The following is a 9,528-nucleotide window of genomic DNA, read 5'->3' on the forward strand; positions in this document are numbered from 1 at the left end:
ATTCATGTGATCGTATCTCTTAGATTCCTTTTAGGAATAAATACAGACACCTTTAGTGCTGGCAGATAAGAACACACACATGCATGTAGAATCACCATGCTTTGTATGAAGTGGTGGACATTCAACAGCTGCTCTGTGCTCTCTACCATAAGTGAAATTATTTCTACAATCCATGAAAGCAAAATTAAAATTAGTTTGCAATAAATATCTTAATATTTTTTATGTGAATACTTGGCATATTTTCAAACTTAGAATCATTTAATATATTCATTAATGAATGAAATTATTTGGCTTTTTCTAATTAGCACTTCCATAGATGATTTTGGAGGCAAATAAGATAACTTGATCATATATATTAGAGTTTTGGACATATTTCAACCACTTATTTTTTTAAATTATAAAAAATTTTTGGAGGATTGTGGAATGGTTTGGTTACCTATTTTGTCTTTAGATTCTAAACCAGAATATCCATTAGCTAGAATACACTGAGCAAGGCACTTAATTTCTTTAGGCCTTGGTTTGCTGGTCTGAAAGATTGAGATAAAAATAATATTCAATTCATATGCCAATTGTGAGGATTAAATGATAAAAAATTTATACATTTTAAACAGAGTACTTTACACACAAGAAATGCTCAGCAAATGTAACCTTATTATCATTGCCAACTATATATACTCAGTGAGGTCTGTGTTCATGTGAGTTTCAGATTTTTGAGAGCTGACCCATATGAGAGACAATATGGAACATCCCATTTCAATTTCCAAGGAAATAATGATTTGTGGTTCCAGAATAAGCAATAATATAAGTGAAAGGGAAAATGTCCATCCAGGCTGGATACCATGTACAGTTAGAGTCATGAGTCTCATTGAGAAGGGAGCAGATTATTGCTTAGCCACATAATAACCTTGATATAACATAATAGAACACAGCTGAATCTTTTGAAAATATTTTTTTCTATCTTTGGTTGTCCATTCACTATGTTGATTGTTTCATTTTCTCTGCAAAATCTTCTTAGTTTGATGTGATCCAATTTGTCTAGTTTTTCTTTAGTTGCCTGTGCTTTTGGGGTCTTATCCAAAAAATAGTTGCCTATGCCAATGTTTTGAAGTGATTCCCCTCTTTTATTTTTCTTAATAAAATTATTTACTTGTTTATAGAAAGAACATATTTCATTTATTTCATATAAGCAATTTTAAGAACATAATGGTAGTTCTCAATCTCCCTCATACCCTCCCTCCTCCTTCCTCTCTTATTTTTCTTAAATTTAGGGGATGACTTTCAATTTACTTTATAATCACAAGCTTAATCTTCCACGAAATAAAGAATTCAACAAGTGGAAAATAGAAAGACCACTGTTCCTCAGAAGTATAAACAAGGGCCATAAACAGTAATCAAATATCAAGATGCCATTTTCTCTCAAACACATTACATTTTTAATGCTGTATATTAGCTACCACTTATTATATGTGTGATCTTGGTCAAGTTATTGAATCTATAGATTTCTCATTTTAAAAAGAGTAATTTCACTATTCCAAGTGATCAATTTCAGTTCACAATTGATCATAATGAAAGGACTAAGAGTCAAAGGGAGCACATAAGCAAGTCTAGTACCTGCTAACACTAACCGATAGAATAAATAAAGGGGAGAGTGATCCAACATGGGAAGTGAGATACTCAGCAGACTCATAGAATGGCAGATGCCCTAAATAGCACTCTGGCCTCAGAATCAGCCCTAAAGGCATTCGGATCTGGCTGATAAGCCCATGAGAGTATTTCAGGCATGGAAAGCCAAGACACTCTGGCAAAAGATCTCTGCGAGTGAGATCCCAGTGGAAAGAACAGGTCATCAAAGAAGGAAGTACCTTTCTCTGAAGGGAGGAGAGAACCTCCACTTTGACTATGACCTTGTCTAAACAAGATAAGAGTCGGAGAACTCAGAGGGCTTCCATAGCCTTGGAAACTCATGACTGGAGCATAGGGAGATTACTGATGCCATAGACAGGAGTGTCAATTGGTAAAGTCAACAACAGGAGTCACTGTGCACTTACTCCTCATGTAGGATCTCTGTCCTTAATGTGCAGTGCATTGAGATTTAATGCTATAACGAGTACTCAAACAATATAATTCACTTTGTGTTTCTATGGGGGTGCAAACTGTTGAAATCTTTACTTAATGCATACTAAACTGATTCTCTGTAAAAAAAAAAAAAAGAAAAAAAAAAGAAAAAAGTAAAAAGAGTAATTTCATTAAAAAATTATCAGATACTTTAAATAGTAATTTCATTAAAAATTATCAGATATTTCATATATGAGATCAGGAAAGAGAAAAGCCTTTTAGAAAAATCACTTTGGGAAGCAATTTTTTAAAATCTGATGAATATAATGGTATATACAGGCAGACCCATAAAGTTTAGTAATTCCAGTTCTGGCTCTGTGTCCTAGAACAATGCATTTGTACACATACCAAGATAGAGAAAGACAAAGTTTGTAGAATGGTTTTCCAAAACAATTGTAAAATGGGAACATACATAATCGTAATAGGAGAATTGATGAATTGTGAATCAATAAACATGATTGAATAATATTTATGGACAACAATATCAATGGATCTTTATCAATGTAAGGATTAGCTAAAGAATCTGGACATAAAGTAACAAGCACTGTATGATTATTGTAACCAAGCCTGGCTACATTGTGTCAGGGGAAACATTTAAGCATTCAACATATCAGCGATTAGCATAAAGTCAAAATTATCTTTAAGGAGAAAAGAGAGGGTGAGATTAAGATGGAGGCAGCTTCTGTAGTAGGGACTAAGTAATATTTAATTTCCTGACCTAGGTGGTGGCTACCTATACATTTATATTTTATATGTTTTTCCTTCTATGTCTTGTTTTTCCACAATAAAAAATACATTTTGAAAAAGCAATACTTTTAGCTCTCTGTAGCTACTTCCACTAACTCTTCCAAGAAAAACATTCATAGTATTACAAGCAAAACTCTTTGATCTTCTTTGAATTTAATCTGGGATATTTCCAATGTTTAACCCAATCTCCTTAGTTTGAGTTATAGCCCATCTCCTGCTAATTTCCTTAAAATCTGGAGTCCCAAATAAGAATTCAAACAATGGTTATTTTAGCCAACTGTCTTTGTTAAAGAAACACACCAGTTAGGAGAGGGGGATACCTTCTTTTTATAGTGTTAGGACTGGAGCTCTGATTCCTGTCCTTGGTTGGGTTGTTGGTGTTCTTTGGCATTCCTCCTATGTAGTGTTTTCCATATTTGCTCTGTATACCTAGAGTGAAGGAAAGCACCTGCCATGGGATCTAAGCAGAATTTCTGAGGATCCACAGTCAATCACACTGTGAAGTTATGTCTCCTACCTTATTCCTGGCCTGTGCACCCTGGGAGGACAAGGCTCTGGGCTACTGTAAGATAACCTTATGAACCCTAGACAAAGTTGTAATTCATGCACCTTAGCAAAAAATGTCCTAAACATTTATTTGACTGTGGTATCATGTATTCTGCTCAGCAATGAAAACAGAGAGTGGACCTGTGGTTCACCTGTGTCTGTGACAACTGGGAGTTCAGGATAAGGGGAGGAAATGAATTCTAGGGTGTAAATCCTCAAGACAGAAGAAATACAGTCACTCTCATATCATTCCATCCCTTCCAATGAATTCTTTCTAAAGCTTCACCATCATACCCTCGGGGATGAACAGACTATGGTGAGTACGAGGGCTGTATTTCCCCAATTCTAGGTGTTTGGAAATGAATGCCCTGTTGGGTGCTAGTCAATTTCCAGGTCTATCTTTCCAGCTCCCTACCCCACTAGGACCTTGTACTGCCTGTGTATTATCCCATTAGTACTTTGATGTGGGCCTTCAATGAAATCTTCAGGCAATAGCACAAGGAAAGAGAAGAGCAAAACTCAAGCCTCTTTGTATATTTCTCTTCTCAGATCAGCCACCAACTGCCCCCTTCCCCTGGTTGCAGGGCAGAAGAACAGCTTTCAGTTTCCCTAAGGTTTTCTTATTTGTGGTATTGCCTTTCTTGATATTTCTCTTATTACATGTTTTCGTGTGTATTTTTCAGGAATTTTTATGAGCAATACTGTTTAGTGAAATGAAAAACACATTCTTGGGTGTATATGGGCTAAAATGTCCTAAGTTATGGAATGTTACAGAATTCATTACATGACACATTTATGTAGATAATAAATGTTCATCAACCAGTATCTTAAGGCAAGGCTGCCAGGGAAAACCAAAACAAACAAACAAAAAAATCAGGTACAAAAATTACAAGAAGTACAGAGGATAAGAAAAGCAAAATTGTGTTGCCAAAACAATCTGAATTGGGTGATGTATAATTTTAATATCAAGATTAAAGGTACTGGAAAAGTCTACTGAATCCCTTCAGAATGTAACTAGTTATTAAACTCAGTTATGCAACTTTTACAAATGTTTTTATTTATTTATTTATTTGAAAGACATTTTGAGTGTATGAGAGAGACAGAAAGAGAGAGAAGCAAAGTGTAGCTACTCATTGAATACAGTTTTGCAACTTAAATTTTTTTCAAAAGGGGGGTGCAGCAGATGTCCATCTCTCATCTATTGGCCCACTCCCCAAATGCTTTGAATCAGACTGAAGTCAGAAGCGTGGAGCTCCATACAATCTTCCATGTGGGTTCCAGGGACCCAAATACTTGGGTAATCATCTGCTGCCTTCCTGGATGTGTTAATAATAAGGTGGATCAGAAGCAGAATAGCCAGGTCTCAAATTGGAACTTTGATATAATATGCAGGCTTCTCAAATGGCAACTTAACTCACTGAGTCACAGTGTCTTCCCCTCATGAAGTTTTTGAAGATCTTTTGTAAATATAATGTCAATTTTTTGCACAGAAAAAACATATCGTATAAATCCATTTTCTATGAACTTTTTGAAATTCCCTCATACATTTAATTAAATGACTATAGTTTCAAGACTGAAGAACAGTAACTCTGTGCAGCAGTACCTGGAACAACCATCCATTTTGCTTTGTAAAAATTTCAGTGAGACATTAAGAGGAATTTTGTGCAAACTAAATGCCTCAAAGGCTTTGTGAGACTATTTTTGGTTTCATGGTATAGAGAAATATTTAAAATAGCTATTAAATTAGATAATTTGAGAGACAGTTAATAGACAAACTTTAACCTTTTTTTGGAATAACCTGCTTGAAAATAAGTATAGATTGGTTGATGGCTTCAGCCTTCACCTCATTAAGTCACAGTGAAATATTTCCATTAACATTTAAGAACTAAAGAAAAATAGTTCTAATAAAATTTATGGCTAAAATCTTTAGCCAATTATCTCACCCCCCCCCAAAAAAAAAAAAACCCACAAAATATGTTATGATCAAGGTAAAGATATGGAGTAAAAAAGTAAAAATAAAAAAATAAAAAGTGTGGTTTCTAAGTTTTTATCATTTTAGTAATAGGAAGGAAACATGCTAAATTTGTGTTTTTTTTCAAATTAAAATTAAGCACATGGGTTCTAAACAGTTCTTTAAATAATTGCAGCTGGAATCTAGCAAAACAATATCAGTCCTGGGACAATGGAGGGAAAGAAGCTGCTGCCGTTAATGGTGTCTGGAAATCATTTCTCAAGTGGCTGATGGCCACCTTAGGAATGCTCATGGTGAGGATCACCTGATACCTTGGGAGAAACTGTAACTCTGGTTCTGAGTTTCAGAGCATGGGTATCAACAGTTTGTGTACTGTTTTTTTTTTTTTTTTTTTATCATGGAATTTTTCACCAAAGGGAGCTGCCAGCAGACCAAAGACAGAACATGTGCTGAAAAACAGATACAATATATTCACCAGTTAGCTAGACAATCTTGAAAAAGACTTCACTTCTTTTAGCCTCAATTTCTTCTAAGTCAAGGAAATTCCATTTGATAATTTCTAAAGGTATTTTCAGTTCAAATGGTAAGTGTCCCTTAAAGACACTATTTTGTGGATTGGACATATTACTTCTCAGCAGTGACTAGTCTAGCTTTTCACTAAAAGAAAGTGAATTCAATTGATAATATCCAAGATAATGATTTAACAAGATGGTAAAGGGATAAAAGTACATGACCAGAAAGCATAAAACTTAGCTTTGTGTCTTGTCATTCCCTCAAGTGCTTTTTGCAAAAATTTCCACATTGTCACATACTCTTCCTGTTGTTGGATCAAGACGCAATAATACATATGAAAGAACTTGGATCATATAACACAAGGGGACCATGAAAAACTATACAAATACAAGTGAGTTGTGTTCTGTGCATGTTTGGTCACGTCATCATTAACCTAGATAAGACAGGAATGTGCAGTAGCATTGACATTTGGAGTACCACATTTTTTTTTATTTTTATTTTTTATTTTATTTATTTATTTATTTTTTTGACAGGCAGAGTGGACAGTGAGAGAGAGAGACAGAGAGAAAGGTCTTCCTTTGCCGTTGGTTCACCCTCCAATGGCCGCCGCGGCCAGCGCGCTGCGGCCGGCGCACCGCGCTGATCCGATGGCAGGAGCCAGGAGCCAGGTGCTTTTCCTGGTCTCCCATGGGGTGCAGGGCCCAAGCACCTGGGCCATCCTCCACTGCACTCCCTGGCCACAGCAGAGAGCTGGCCTGGAAGAGGGGCAACCGGGACAGAATCTGGCGCCCCGACCGGGACTAGAACCCGGGGTGCCAGCGCCGCAAGGCAGAGGATTAGCCTAGTGAGCCGCGGCGCTGGCCTTGGAGTACCACATTTATAAGTCTACTGAGAAAACTGTTTTCTATGTGGTAGATCAGTTATACCAGTTATCTCCACATTGGTCTTTTGGCAAAATATCACTAGTATTAAATGGAGAATCTATCTAGTTTTCTCATTTAGAATATTAAAACAAGTGAGAAAATTATGAAATACTCTGTATGATTGTGACGATTTGATGTTCCAATGAAAGGTTAGGATGCTAAATGATAGTCATCAAATTCTAAATGTAAAATAAGAAAGCCATAAAAATTATGGAATAACATGTGGGATAATATGCTTGCAAACATGGGCTCATTAATGTACAAAATGCAAAGTGTATAAAGGAAAAAATGTTGAAAATCTAATAAAATGCTAAATTATAAACTCCTACCAAAGTTAATAGATGATTTATGAATTGGAAAAAGTGTTTATATATAAGAAGGGATCACTTGATAGGATAAAAAAGCACAATTAGAAGACATTAAAATTTCAGAAAAGTATATTTATAGAAAGATTCTATGTATTTATTGAATATAATTTATAATATATCTATAATATTTATAGAAAAGGAAGAAATGAAGGAAGGAAAGTGGGAAAGACAAAGGGTGTAGACTATTCACAGAAGAGGAAATACAAAAATATACATATATAGTATACATTTTTATTTTTATTTGTACTTACATATCCTTTTTCTTTTTTAATTTATTTTTTAAAGAATACAAATTTCATAAGTACAACTTTAGGAATATAGTTATTCTTCCCACCATATCAGCCCTCCCACCCACATTCCCATGCCTCTTACTTCTCCCTCTCCTGTTGCCAGGCCCATTCTCCATTAAGATTCATTTACAATTAACTTTGTTATTTGAAGAAGACCAACTCTATACTAAGTAAAGATTTCAACAATTTGCACACACACACACACACACATATACTGAGAACTGGTTTTACAGTTAACTCTCAATACGACTCATTGAGAACAGAGGTCCTGCATGGGGATCTAGTGCATAATGACTCTTGTTAACAATTAACATTCTTACATATAAAAAAGTCAGTGACCACCTGAGGTTCTTGAAATGAGCTGCTTAAGCTGTGGAAGCCTTTTGAGTCCACAAACTCCGTCAGAATTAGGACGAGGCCATAAGCAAAGTAGAAGTTCTTTCTGCTCTTTAGAGAAAAGTACATCCTTCTTTAATGGCCACTTCTTTCCACTGGGGTCTCACTCACAGAGATCCTTCATGTAGAACATTTTTTTGCCACAGTGCCTTCGGTTTCCATGCCTGAAATGCTCTCACGGGCCTTTCAGCCAGATCAGGAAGCCTTAAGGGCTGATTCTGAGGTCAGAGTGCTATTTAAAATGATTGTCATTCTATGAGACTGCTGTATGGACTGCTTCCCATGTTGGACCCTCTCCTTTTTAATTTTATCAACTATTATTGCTGGGCACTTAATCCTATTTATATGATCTCTTTAACACTTATCCTATGTGTATGTTCACTTTAACACTTAATATGATTACTTTAAATATTAAGATGGCATTTTTAGCACTGATTTTAATGGGATTTGGAATCCTGTGACAAGTTTTTAAACTGTACTCTTAGAAGTAAGTCTGTAGGAATATACTTATATATATGTGTGTGTGTGTGTGTGTGTTGCAAACAAGAGTATTTCAAAAAGTTTGTAAAAAAATTAAACTGAGATCAGTTTATTATGGTAAAAAAGTCTTTGAAATCCAATACATAGATTTTAGTAATATACATTTTAAGTGAATTTTTTGAGAGCACTTCATATATATGTGAATAAGTAGAATAAAGGTCTACTCTCAATTTCATGCAGTTAATCTTGGGGAAAAGAGCTTGATTGGCCATTTGTTGAGAGGTGGATTAACTTAATCAGCCAAAAACCATTGAAAATATGAAGAAAACCAAAAGTCTGGTGTTAAAAACTAAGGGCAGATCTGAACTACAGATTCTCTGTTGATACTGGAGAGCTGGGTTGAAACAAAATGAGGTTTGAATATGAGAAGAAGAATTTCATAATTTTGGGCTTGCTGAGATTTCAACATGATGTTACTTTTCTGTGTTTGGGCTTGGGGCAGGATCCTTAAAAGAAGACATCTTGAACAGATGACTTTAAACTAGGCTTGAGGCAGATCATGACAAGACATCTTAAGTTACTGATACTCCTCAATGGCATTCTTAAATACTCAGTGCACAAGTGGAAACCACCTGTACTTTCTGTGATCTTTTGGATGTCAGATGGAACAGGAACGGATTAGGATTAAGGCAATTTTATTTGTGTGTAAATGTAACTGGAACCAAAAATATTTGTGGGAGGGTCAGAAAGAAAAGTGAATATGAAAAACTGCCATGAATGTTTGTAAATTCTTTTCACAGACTTTTTGATATTTTCTTCCTAAGAATGCAAAGGCAAATCAAATCAAATCAAACAAAAAAGTAGTTTTCCAGTCATCTGGTTTGGCTCAATCAAATATTTGAATATGTAATAGCCTTCTTTTTAGGTCATGTGAATTTTAAAAATACAATCTTATCTCAAGTTAGACTCAATGTCCACCTAATTTTTTTTCTATTACATATTTGAAGCTGTATTTTATTGGTATTTATGAGAAAATAGCACCTTTAATCATACTTTGAGCTTGCCAAAAAACAGTTAATAGACTTTATAGAGTTTGGCCAAGGTCTAAATTTATCTGCAGGGCTTGTTGTGGTCTTGTGTACACAGTTATATTTTACTTTAAACATAATTAGATTTCA

Source organism: Oryctolagus cuniculus, chromosome 5 (genome assembly GCF_051225735.1).
Source record: "Oryctolagus cuniculus isolate XC-2025 breed Fujian yellow rabbit chromosome 5, ASM5122573v1, whole genome shotgun sequence".
Classification (NCBI taxonomy): domain Eukaryota; kingdom Metazoa; phylum Chordata; class Mammalia; order Lagomorpha; family Leporidae; genus Oryctolagus; species Oryctolagus cuniculus.